This window comes from Castanea sativa, chromosome 12, assembly GCF_040712315.1.
Source record: "Castanea sativa cultivar Marrone di Chiusa Pesio chromosome 12, ASM4071231v1".
NCBI classification, from domain to species: domain Eukaryota; kingdom Viridiplantae; phylum Streptophyta; class Magnoliopsida; order Fagales; family Fagaceae; genus Castanea; species Castanea sativa.
The window spans coordinates 5,157,239-5,171,556 of record NC_134024.1 but is presented as its reverse complement, the minus strand read 5'-3'; the positions used below and the strand labels follow the sequence as shown (position 1 = coordinate 5,171,556).

At 33.4% G+C, this 14,318-nt stretch overlaps 1 pseudogene; it reads left to right on the top strand.

Annotated features, from left to right (window-relative positions):
• Positions 1-3,006: 3,006 nt before the first annotated feature.
• On the top strand, positions 3,007-13,890 carry LOC142619600 (uncharacterized; annotated as a pseudogene).
• The last annotated feature ends 428 nt before the right edge of the window (positions 13,891-14,318 follow it).

The following is a 14,318-nucleotide window of genomic DNA, read 5'->3' as shown; positions in this document are numbered from 1 at the left end:
TTGTGTATAATGAAATTGAAGCATCAGCTTAACACCTATACTAACTTGAAAAACCAAAAGGAAAAAGGATCAAGAAAACAACAGTTAAGCTCATTCCATTGAAGTTGAAATTGAAATGATAGATCCTTCTACACATTGAGCAATACATTGATGAGTTTAGAAAGTTTTATATCTATCAAAAACAAAATGTAGAAACACAAATAATTTTTTTTTTAAACCCATAAGTAACAAAAAAAAATCATAATTATATGACTATATCAGAACTTGACAATCTTAATCTATTAACAGAACTTGATAAAAATCATAATTAGCAAATAAAAAATGGCATAAAGAGCATCCTATTATATGACTATATCACTTTATAAAGCCCCAAATGCCCATAAGAATGATAATTAGCAAACGAAAAGTATAAGTAAAAGAGCATCTTAGTATCAATTTAAAAAAAAAAAAAAAAAAACAATTTACCATATTGAACCACAACCATTATGACATGAAGCAAGTGGAAGATGAGCATTATTGTTGTTTATTATCCCAGGTGAATAAACATATGCTTTTTTAGAAGATTCATGTGTTCTTAAATAATCTGAATGCTATTTTAGTTTGTGCAAATTATAGAACAAAGAATTGGTAATTTAGCAACATAGGCATAAGAGAAGGTATGTAGTGGTTTAGGAAGAGTAGGCATTTAGTTATAAGGGAATAGGAGTAGGCATAGGCATAAACATAAGAAAACTTTTGGATGGAGGAATAAGGAAAACAAAGAGTTTTTGATGATTAACATCCCTCTATCTTATCCATTAATCTTATTTATTATTAATTAAAATCTATTGAGTTTAGTAAATAACTGATGTGGCATCTAATAAGTGTAACAAATTAAGAATGATCTATTTTATTTCAAAGAAAAATTTCAATTATCTTTTTAAAGAGAGTGCCACTTGGTAAAACCTCATGCTCTCTCGCATTAGGTCTCTGCTTATATATATATATAGATGAGAAAATACTAACATGTTTCATAACTTTACTTTAGATAATTGATAACGAAGGATCATATGTTGCCTACTTAATTAATTATTTATTTTTAAATGTAACTATAGTCTAAAGTGGTTCTTGATCAGTTTAGAGGAAGGAACAAATTAGGTAATATAGGTAGTGGTCTCATGTTGGCGATGTCATTATTAAGTGTTGGGTTACACGTGTGAGTGAAGTCCCACATTGAATAAAGATAAGAAAAATGAGTAGTTAATATAACATAATTGAGCACACACCCATTGAACTTAGGCCTTTTGGGTTAAAATGTGTCTCTATATGTTATTTTAATTACTCAAAGAAACTCCCCAAGGTGTTTATTCCCCTTATAAGTGGTATTAGAGCTCATGGTGGTGTGTGGCGAAGGTAGTGAGGTGTTCATGGTCCCTACCCAGCGGGGACAAAGAAAGCCTAAACGGTCCACACACAAAGATCCTAAAGAAGAAAAATAAAAAATAAAAGCCCAACAAAGGAATATTGCTAATGGTGCTAAATAATGGTGTGATGCAAGGTTCCCATGGATGTGTGTGCGAGGTTGACACATGGTTCTCATGGATGGTGTACAAAAGACCCATGGATGACGCGTTGATGAAGTGAAAAGCCCATTAAGCAAGGGGAAGTGAGTAGGACTTGTTCATAGCTCACAGAGAGGTCTCGAAGCCCATAAAGAGGTAAGACTCACACGTGAGGGGGAGATTGTTGGGTTATACGGGTGAGTGAAGTCCTACATTAAATAAAGATGAGAAGAATGGGTAGTTAATATAATATAACTGAGCACATACTCATTGGGCTTAGGCCTTTTGGGTTAAAGTGTGTCTCTATATGTTATATTAATTACTCAAGGAAGTTCTCTAAGGTGTTTATTCCCCCTACATTAAGATATGTGTAACGAGTATATTTAGTTAACACATATAAACTTATAAATGAGTCTATGCTTGAATTGTTGTGTATCAAGCCTAATAACTCACGAGTTTGTTCATGAACAATTTTTTTTTTGCTTGGGTTCGGCTTGTTTATTAAACGAGTCTAAAACTAAGGTTCGATCTTGACTTATTTATAAACAAACAAACATGAATAAACTTTTTATCGAGCCGAGCCCGAGTTGTTCATGATCGGTTTAGTTCATTTACAGCCTTATAAACATCCCTTGTTCTTGTTCTTGTTCTTGATAATAGCACTTAAATTAAACAAATAAAGAATTTAGTATAAATATATGAAATAATAATATTATTTTGAATAGAATCAAATATGAATGAGAATTATAAACATGGATTTGCAAAAGAGTCAAAAACTTTTGGTCATGATATTTACTATATATGAGAAAAAAAATAGTTGATCAAATCATTATTGAACAAGCTCAAGTTTGTTATAAATAAAACTAAAATTGAACATATATTCTAATTTGTTGATAAGTTTGAGCTCAATTTGCATTCAAAATAAAAATAAATTAACAATCCTTAATTTTTAATACATGACTCGACTCATTTTTTTTTTGTTTTTATTTTTTAATAATTCAATAGTTATAATGGAAGATGACAATCAATTGAGCTACAAAGCTCTTGATTTCATACAAATCAGTTCATTTAGAACTCTAGTGACAATTGTAGTTAACTAATATATTTTTCCTTATTCAAAATATGAAAAATTTTAAAAAATTACTAATTTATTACCAAACTATTTATAAATTGATGTGATAATAAAAATAATTAACTAATTTCAAACACTATGCTAAATGAACACTAATTAACGAATTTCAAACACTATGCTAAATGAATTTCAAATAACAATTTTCAATTTTTAATCAATATTACATATATTTTCACAAACTATTTTATTCACACGCATTTCTAAAAAATCTTTTAAACTTAAAAAACTGTGGTTTAAACTAACGTAACAATCCGGGCTTTAATTCTAAACTCTAAACCACTCGTTGCTCTTTCCTTCTATCCGAACACTACTACTACTACTACAACTTTCCCTCTTTCTAGTTCCAAGTAGTGTTTCAGAGTTTCAATAGCAAAGCCCACAGAACACACACACACACAGAGAAAAATGAATTGTTGTGCATTATTTCTCAACTCCACTCTTTTCCCAATTACCATTAATATCAAATCTGTTACATTCAAAAACCAATCATTTTTTCTCAGACAATCCTCAATTGTCTCCGCAAACCTTAGTACTATTACCAAACACAAATCCTTATCCTCTGTTCACTCCAACAGCCTCAGAGTTCTCGAATGGGACAAGCTCTGCGACTCTGTCTCTTCCTTTGCCACCACTTCCTTTGGCCGCGAAGCCACAAAGGTCTCTCTCTCTCTCTCTCTCTTAAACTCTGCTTCAAATTCTCAATGAATGTTTCATCACATTGCTTTGTTTTTTGTTTTTGTTTCTTTATGTGTGTTAGGCACAGCTGTGGTCTCTGAATCAAACGTACGAAGAGAGTCTGAGGCTTTTGGAAGAGACCAATGCGGCCGTAGAAATGTACAACCATGGTGGTTGTAGATTGGACTTTACCGGCATTGATGTTGTTCTTGTTAGTGCACTGTTCTTAATGTCTTTTTATTTTAGTCAATTGTATTGTTCTTCCTAAGTTTTATTTGATTGACCAACAAAATGCATGATTGTTTGTTGTTTTTGAAGGTTTTGAGTTTGAACACTCTCAAATTTCATTTTGGCATTTTGTCATATATGTAGTGTTCGTTTTTGTGACTATTTAGAAGTAGGACTCATTGTAATTCGTTGTAACTTATCGTGGTAATATTTTTTCAGTAATTGTTCCCCCACATTCATTGATGTACACTCTTTACATACAACATTCATATTTTCACACGCGATGTGCACATTTAAATGGGTGATGTGTACAGATGATGTACAATAAGGAGTATGTGAGAATCAATGCCCATATTTTCACACGCGATGTGCACATTTAAAGTGCTTGTTATGTTTTCCTTGAAGGTGAAATCTGCTATCCAACAAGCACGGAGAAGTTTACCAGTGGATGGAAATGCGGCAATGGCTGTTGCAGCTCTACTACAGCATTGTGAAACTTTGCAGTTAAATTTAAAAGCTGCAATCAAGGAAGACGAAGATTGGTACAGACGATTCATGCCTCTCACAGAAGAGGTAAGTAGAGCGTCAATATTCAAACTAATTGTATCCATGTTTATTGAATGCTTTCATGTGTTGACTTCTTCCCAACTTTGCATGCAGATAATTGGATTTGTTATAAATCGATCATTAGTTAAGTTGACACTGCAAATTATAGACAAAGATGGCTCTGTTAAAGATTCAGCGGTTTGTTCATTTTAACCTCACTGAATTTCACCATTGCTGTTTTATACAAACTGTGACACTGGAACTTTGTTGATTTCCTCTAGTTAAGATGGTTTCTGATTTTTCAGACAGCAGTTGTTTTATTGAAAAAAGTTTTTGAACCTTTATATATATATATATATATATATATATATGCTTTTCTGCTCCACAATTTTTTGTTGGCTTGTTTGTCATTTTTCATATTGAAATGTTGTATCAGGAACCTAATTATTCTAGTCTTACTATTTTTCTTTTTCAATTTTTGTTCCTGGTTTTAGAGTCCAGCCCTGAAACGATCACGTGAACAAGTGAGAATGCTTGAGAGAAAGGTAAATTTGGTCTTTTATTTATTTATATTATTTCCAAGTGGTGTTTTTGTTTAGATAGGTAGAAACTTGTAGTTGTCACCAGCTACTATTTGATGAGGGCTAGCTAGCAAGAATATTCCTTAATTAAGGTAGTGTATTGCAGTCATCAGCCAGCAGATATGATAAATCGTTTTGACACTGAACATAAAAGGAACATTCACATATCCCAATGTCTCCAATGTCATTGTGCAAAACTGTCATGAGTGCTTCAATGGAAGTTACTTGAAAGTTGAAACTTATAATTTACGCATATTGCTTCTAACCCTTTGGTTGGGTTTAGGTTTGCATGGTAGTGAAACTGTGCCCGGCATTTTGGTACGTAGCAGGGCTTGTCAGACCTGCTTGAGGTTTGGAAAGCCCTTTGGGCCTTCTTTCAGGCATATAAGCTGTTGGCAGGGCCTGAGAGCCCACTGAGTTTTGGGCAGCCCTTTCGGTGTAATTATTTCCGCTAAAACATATAGGATGAGCACTTTTCCACATGCTTCTAAAGTTCATATTTTAACATGGATTTATGTATTCTTTTTATTTTACATCCTACTTTCACAAACCTGTCCTTATATTTTGAGTTGCAGTACCTTCTCGGTGGGTTTAAGTTGGCATATAAAGGTTACACATGTTGAATGCACTACTGGCCAAGAGCTTAAAATCATCAGCACTCTATGTTCTTATTGACAATTTTATCTTAAAATCTTTTATTGTCTTCTCTATTTGGATATATCAGTTCATGGACAGCTTGATTAGCAGTGAGAAGAATGAAACACCATTTCTGGTATGAAGCATGGGATCAAAGATGTATTTCTTTTGCATCTTCATGATTTTCTTTTTCCCCTGATAAAATAATTATCCCATTACTGGTTCAGGAAGTGAGTAACATTGATGGCAGGTGGTGTATAAAATCAGGGGCTGATCAACTGAAAAGCGTCAATGGTCTACTGTTATACAGGTCCTCAAAATTATATTGTGTAACTTCCAAGATCATCACACATGCAAACACATTCTAGTTGATTTTTCTTCAAGTGGTAACTCATATGTTTTATTTGTTTCCTGAGAGATAATATGCTGTTTGTAGTGGTTCAGGCCGAGGAAGCATTGTAGAGCCACTCTCTGCCGTTCCTTTAAATGATGAGTTGCAGCAAGCAAGAGCATCAGCGGCAAAGGCTGAGGCAGATGTGCTTTCAATGTTAACAGAAAAGGTTGCTTTATTATGTGATGAAATTTCTTTCCTTATATGTATTTCATTCTTATGTTTCGGTGTTGCTGTTTTCTGCACAGATGCAAATTGATCTTGATGAGATTGAAAAGTTGTTAAATAGTATAATTCAACTGGATGTGGTAGGTGTCTCACCTTTTTCTCTTTCTCTTTCTCTCTCTCTCTCAAAAGAGGCGTGGTCCCCTGCTTACTCTATGCACTTGCTTCTTGAATGACATTAGGGACATAAAAGATAAATTTAGAGTAGTAGTTTAACCAATTTAAAAATTTTCAGCTGTGGTTTTGTTAAGTTGTGTTGTGGATCTCTTTATTGCTCATCAAGGAATTCTTCTAAAATAAAAAATAAATAAATAAAAACTCTGCCAAAACATTCTAGATATAATGTGTGATTGATGTAATGAAGGTCGGAAAACAAAAGGAATAATATTGGGTAGAGGCAAGAAGGCTACCTTTCTTTACCCTATAAGGATTCAGCCGCAAACATGTAGCACGCAAGCCATATGCCATGACCCTTTAAGATTATATATTCAAGCATGCCCAAGAGTCCTTGCAGATGTTTCATCATCTGATTGTTCTAGTTGGTGATTCATTAGTTGCTTATTTTGTGGTTCTTAATATGTAGGTCAATGCTCGGACAACCTTTGGTCTTTCATTTGGAGGCGCATATCCTGATTTATTTCTACCAGAAGGCAGTGGCTCTTCTACTTCTATTGTGTATCCATCAGGAAACGAAAATTCAAATGCATCATACCCCATTAAGAGGGAATGGACATTGTATCTGCCAAAAGCTCATCATCCTTTATTGCTCCAGCAGCATAGGCAAAATTTGCAGAAGGCCAGGAAAGATGTCAGTAATGCTACTTCTGTAAGTTATGCTGGACCCAAAAGTTGCTGACCTCTTCTTCTTTAATTAATTAATTAATTTATTTGGGGGGGGGGGGTGTTTCTTGAGTTAAGAGCACATAAATTACATTAAAATACTGCAAGTTGAGGTAGAATTTTCTTTTCCCAGAATGCTGTGGCAATTGACTTCTTTGAAGAAAAAAAAAGTTATTCAGCTGGCTCTCACTAGTCACTCTACCCTTAGTTTATCATTTATGCTAAGTATTTATTTTGCATGTGGTATTAAACAGCGTTTTTTCCCTCAGGATATTAGGAGAAAACAGCAAGGTGAGATTATGGCATAAAAAGGAGAAAAAGATATAGATCTTCCATCCTTAAAAATGCAGGTAATGATTTCAAAAAAATGAGTTGGAATTTCATATTACCAGTTGCCTATAAATTTTCATTTTTTTATTGTACATCTCAAATTATAATAATTTTTTTTTCAAGACAAATGCATTTCTGGTTTTCAGGTTACTGCACTAGAACAATCTCATCCAGTTCCAGTTGATTTTTTTGTTAATCATAAAACTCGAGTTTTGGTTATAACTGGCCCCAATACTGGGGGTAAAACCATTTGTTTAAAGACTGTCGGATTGGCAGCTATGATGGCTAAATCAGGTTCATGTAACTCCTCTTTTGTTTTTATGTAGTTCTATCTTTACATGGCTGTGGAATCTAAATACAAATCTCTCTAATCACAATCATGTAGAGACTTCTTATTCTATGTTAGCTACATTTTTGCTTGAGACTCTTGATATTTAGACAGTTATGGTAGGCTTCATATATTAATTGGAAATATAAACAGCTTGCCAGGCAGCACGGTACAGAATATTTATGGATTAAAAAATTAAGTCCACAAACCAAGATGCAACTTCCAACAACATATACCAAGTTTGCCCCAGACTTGCTGACTAGTTTTTCTCCTAATGTTGATGATAGAAACTTTGTGAAATCATAAATCCGGCCATGTGGCTCACAAATAATCCAAATAAGTTTAGTTAGTGAGAACAACTGAAGATTTGCACTAAATGTTCTACTAAATTTTTCCTTTTTATTTTATCATTTGGGGTTCTTTATTGTACCACCCACCATTGTAATAATTTCTTAAGTGTTGCAGGTCTTTATGTTTTAGCTTCGCAATCAGTAAAAATCCCTTGGTTTGATGCTGTTTTTGCTGACATTGGGGATGAACAGTCCTTGTCCCAGTCTTTATCTACCTTCTCTGGCCATTTGAAACAAATAAATGTAAGGATAATATATTTCCCGGAAATTTCTCACCTCATTAAATTAATAGTATGTGTTGATTGAAATTACTGGCTAGAGCACTATAAACTGCTTACAAGTTCCTTGAAATTAGTTATATGCCTTTTTCTCAATGCAATCCTTCAGCAAATTAGAGCAGCTGTTTAAACCAAGAGACTCTTGATTTCTTACTAGGTTTCAGTTAAATACTTCCTTCTGCAACATAATTTTTTATATTTTGATATATTACAGTATTTCCTTTTTCATATGAGAAATTTACATGCAAGTTCTTTATAACATCTTGCAGGACATTCAATTACACGCAACGAGTCAGTCATTGGTGCTACTAGATGAAGTACGTTTTAAATTGGCTTGGTTAAAGTTTGGAAACATAATTACTAATTTTACAGAAAAGGAAAAAAGAGAATAAAAGCTTCTTTTTACAACGACTCTATATGGATTTTATTCTTTTTACATTTGTTAGGTTGGTGCGGGAACAAATCCCCTTGAAGGAGCAGCACTAGGGATGTCACTGTTGGAATCTTTTGCCGAAACTGGTGTTTTGTTGACAATAGCTACTACACATCACGGTGAACTCAAAACCCTGAAATACAGGTATGTGTACATGTAAAGATGAAACCGAAATGCTAACAATGTCATGTTTCAATCACTTAACATGTCTAGTTTGTACAAGAAATCTAGTCTTATTGAAGTTAATTGAACTAAGTTATGCCTCAGCATTGTGCTTTTAATTGGGATGAGCCCCAAAGAATATTTTGCACCCTGCGATAAATTCTTGCGATCATATTCATGAGGTTTTTTTTTTTTTTTTTTTTTTTTCACAGTAATGCCACCTTTGAAAATGCATGCATGGAGTTTGATGAAGTGAATCTGAAACCAACTTTCAAGATTCTCTGGGGAGTACCAGGTTTTCGATATCGTTTTCGGACCTCTTTCATTCATGCTGCTACCTTTTCTTTTTCTTTGACTATTTTTATCTAGTTGCCATGGAAAAAATGTAAAATAAAATGGCATAGAGATCTATTACACATGGAATAGAGGTCAATATTGCAAATTGTATTTTATTTGTATCAGCAAGTTGAGTATAAATCATGTTAATGTCATCTCTAGTTTGTGAAAGTGGTAAATGCCCACATTTGGTTTTTTAAAATGGAGTTGCGTTGATGGTGACTACTACTAGCACTGGAAGCATGATAGGCATAGAGCAGCATGATGAATGGGTAAATACTATTTGACTTATTCAGGAAGTACGTTATTATTTAGTGTTTGACATGTTGCTAATTTTGGCAATAACTTGTTAAAGTATTCCTGATAGTGTCAACTCTAGTTATATAAATAGAGCTTGCAGTTATCTTATAGGTTTACTACTAGAAGTGTGATTGTAAATATTTGGGCTGCATGCACTTCAGACCGCATTTTTTCATTGGCCAAGCAGTGGTTCTTTGGTGGTTTTTTTTTTTTTTTTTTGGTGATAACATTACTGGCTACAACTCAAGGAATGAAATTTTACTGTAGGGCGTTCAAATGCAATCAATATAGCTGAAAAGTTAGGAGTGCCCAGTATAATTGTGGATAATGCTCGTGAGCTATATGGTTCAGCTAGTGCAGAGATAGATGAGGTAATGTGCATTAGCTCATACATGTTTTTTTCAAATTTAGTATGTTGATAGAGGTTTTATGATTTCTACTTTGAACTGGAGAATATAACATTATATTTCTTTTATTCATTAAATATACACAAAATCTTCTTGCAAGGACTTGAGGTGCCCGCCTCAGCTGAAATAATCGCAGCTGTTCTTTTTCTATTGCTACCAGAAAAACAAGCTCTAAAATGACCTGTATGCTGTTCCAGTTAAAATTTCTAGTTATATTTAAGTCAAAAGTTCATGTCAAAAGTGGAATTTTGTTACTTTGGGTTACATGATGTAGTGAATTTACTATATTAAAATAATGTAAATTTGTAATTAAGTAGCATAGAATTTAGGTGTCGGAAATTTGCAGCCCTTTGCTGTCATTTTAAGCTTGCATGTACTGAGAAGTACAGATACTAGATAACGATAGCTCATTGTTTCAGTCCTTTTACCAAGACGTCATCTATTTCAATAGAATTTATTTGTTATACTTTGATACAGGTCATAACTGATATGGAAAGGTTAAAGCAAGACTTCAAGGAGTATTTGGAGGAAGCACAACATCATATGATGTGAGAATCTTTCACTAAAAAAAAAAAAAACTTCTAATTTAGACTGTAGTGGCACAGTATTGTATATAGAAGTTTGGTATTCACATGCTGTTATATCCCACAGCTTAAAATTCTAACACTATCCTTTGCTATTATTAAATATTATGTAATGAATGAAGGACACCAACTATAGGTTTAACCCCCACTCCAACCCCCCTTTCCTGTTTTTTCTCTGGTTAAACCAATTCTGTTCTATGTAATAAAGAAATTTGACTTTTGATGCCATATATAAACTGGGCACTGCACATATAAAGTATTTGAGGCATGTGGATCTCCAACAAATGTCAAGAGACAACTATTGATGGGAAAAACTGTTTTGGCACTGCGTACTCAGATAAATTGCATCACGATAAAAGCCCTCATTCTAAAATATGAAGGGACATTTGTAGAGGTCTCCTTGCTGTAGTTCAGTATCATGAATATTTTGGATTAATGATAAAAAGAATACAAGAACAGGCCAGGGAGGAAAAAAAATCCATATGGCCTTCATTTATCCCAACAAATATTATTTCAGTTATGTTAAACTTACTTGATGATTGATGCTCATCTATAATATGGCTAGCCTTGCTTTGTGAGTAACAGAAAATTCTGTACTCTGATGCATGCTCTATCTGATATCTCTTTGTATTTGTGACTATAGGCTCTCAAAAGACCTTTATGAAAATTTATTGGTTGCTATAAGGAAAATAATGGAACATGGCACTAGACAAAGATTGAGGAAGATGCGTGAAATATCTGAGGCTGCAGCAATGGCCCGTTCTATTCTTCACAACAAAGCACGACAGCTTCGTGCATCTGCAATTCAATCTTCACAGCCAACTCCAGCTGATAAAAGCCAGCATGCATTGGCTATCAACAGACAGCATACTATGGCAGAATACACTGAACATCCTATGGCATATAAGAGTGCATCCTTTATTGAAGATATCAAGCAAACACCATCAGGTATTCATTATCCGATTTTCTTCTGCCAAATCCACCCTGCTTGTAGTTGAAAAACGTTTGAGAGACTAAATCTTGTATCTTTGCTTTCACCTAAATATGTTGCAGAGAAGCCTCAGCTTCCCAAGGTTGGTGATATGGTGTATGTTTCTTCTCTTGGGAGGAAGGGGACAGTATTAAGATTGGAGCCATCGAAAGATGAAATAGTAGTTCAAACCAGTAACATGAAGTTGAAGTTAAAGTTGACTGATATTGAGAAGTGACTAACGAGGATTTATACATGTCCTTGAGAACAAGTAAGCATTTTCTGTTTGTGCAGCTCACTCTTTTGGCCTATCTCCATAACCTGTTCAAATTAGCAATCTAACACTGCCTGGGATAATGCCGGTCCTCAGTTCACTCTAAATTAGGCAATAATTAATAAGTAGGTAGTTAATAGGATACAGTGGCAAGGAAAGGGTGAAAGACTATCTTTATGATTAATTGGTTATAAATTTATGATACAATTTGAACTAAGAAAAATAATTTGCTTCATCATACTTCAAAATATAGAAACTCATGATATACAGAAATGCTCCAAAGACGTAATAGACCTATAATTTTGATTCTCCAAAACCCCATTCTGTACTGGGCTTTTTCTTCAATTTTCTGATCTCAGCACTTGGGTAGTACTCAAGCATTGAAATATTCTCTTTCTTGTACCCATAATGTATGATTCTCTATCTCCTTTGCATTATGCGGAAATTTTCTGACTTATATGTCACATCTTTCAGGAAGGTGGGATTGTATTGAACAATGTCACCATCAGGTGCCCTCAAGAAGATAAACCATCAGAAACCAGAAGCATTCTGAAATTCAAATCTGAAGATTCAAGAAAACAAAGAGCTTTGACAGTTCAATGGGTCAAGTCATAGAGTTTTAAGATATTATCAGCTATACAAACCCACATCCTAGTGGAGACTCAATGATGGTTTACTGTGCAATTCTGGCATCTTGAGGATACTATGGAAAATGGTGCAAGGTATACTTTTGTTTAACTTCGCTCATGGGTTTCTTCACTGGCTTTGCTGCCCTCTCTCTCATCCACTTCCTCCTTCTGTAAGTTGGTTTCATTCATTTTTGGCTTTATTGCTCTCTATTGTTCACTTTGTTTTCTCTACAATTCATTTAACCTTCCCTCTACTATAATTAATTAATTAAATAATTTGACTTTGAAATTTTAGAATAATTGATGCTTACTCTTTGTTTAAGTTGTCTTTGATTCACTTTAGGCTTGTAAATTACTTTTAAAAAAAAAATTTGAATGATGTTTGAATTTCATTGTGCATAGCTAATTCATAGAAATTTGAAATTAATCTTGGTTCTTTTCTTTTTTTCTTTTTCTTTTTCTTTTTGATAAACTTATTTGTATAATTTAACATTTATATATTTTAGGTATTATTCTTTTTTAGACTAATTTTTTTTTGAGATGTTTTGATTAGGTCTTTCAAGTTCAAGTTGAGGACTATGAATGCTAGGAATATTAGGCGCTAGGAGTGTTGGCAAGTTTTTTTGGAGTTGTATGCTAAACTCATAGATTTTAATTATGTTCAAGTTTTATTTCAACAATTTTGGTAGTCATATTTTCCCGTTTTGCCAATCCTCATTTAAAGGAATTCCTTACACTTGTTTTTTGGTTAAACGCAATTTCTATAGTTTTTTGTTGCTACTTGCTGGTCTTTTTGGTTTTCCAATTCTGTGGTGAATGTGGGAGCATGTTTATTTCAGGTGGGGATTTCATCTGGTGCAGCAGCAGCAGCAGCTGCAATAGAAGTGGGAAAGAGGCCTGAAAATGATGGAAAACTCGTTGCTGTAAGTCTTATTGCCTTCTTCAAACCAATATAGAATCTCTGTTGCATGTTTTTGTATTATGATAGTCAGCTTAGGTTATTTTAATTCAAGCTTCACATCATAAATATAGAATCCCTTTAAATATATTTAAGATGACTCCTTTTGTATTCATACTGATGGTAACATAGATTTTCAGAAGGTTTTTGATCTACTCTTGGAAGTTTCTGAGGTTGAAAAGATAACCCATATAGGATGGTGAAGATAGTTTTTGTGTTTAGCAATGTGGGGTTCCAGCAAGTAGGGGATAAGATATTGCCAGAGATAGTGTTTTGGAATGCTAGAGACTTTGCTTCAAGTTTGCTGGCAAGGAAGATAGAAGGTGTAGCCATGGTTTGTGGGGTTTTGAATGGTTCACTGACTACATTGTTGGAGGAAAATGTGGTTCCATCTCTGGAGAATTTAGTGAAGTCAGTTACAAAGCCAGAGAAGTTGATGGAGTCCGTCAGCAATTTCTGTATGAGATTACTATGATCTTATTGTATTTGATTGATGTATCTAAAACATTGAGAAAATTTTCTTTTGCAGAATAGAATTTGATCTGTTTGCACTGTATAGTCTTCATTATTAGGAAACTGACATCAAGGATTCTTTTTTTTTTTTGAGATCAAGGATTCATTGATGTCAGCAGCATGTTTACTGTGATCTTTTTTGCTTTTTGTGTTTTATTTTAATGGATTGAATTTTCATTGCATTGCATTTACTGTGTTGTGGCTTGATGAAAGTATAGTTTTAATGTATACAAGTTATTGAAAGTTAAGGAGCCATTATCTATTTCTGCTATAAATAATGCTCCACTATAAGTACTTTGGTTTTGGTACTTTCTTTGTAAGCTAATCTATAATTTATACAGGATCTTATTAATTTCTTTGCAAGTTAATAATCTATTATTTTCTTGCAAATTAAAATAATACAAAACTCATAATACAACAAAATATGAAAATAAACGCTTGCACTTATTCAAAAAATAATAAATTAAAATAAAAAATAAATAACACTGATATTGCCTTGGGAACTGTATACTAAAAGTCTTATATATATTATATAAGATTTGTCACATATATTATAAAAATCTTATTTTGAATCTATATCTATGAGGATTGAAGAAATTTACTAAGGAAAATAGTTTGTTTCCCAGTTTGCGCTTTAACATTAATATAGCATATCAACATATATTATCATA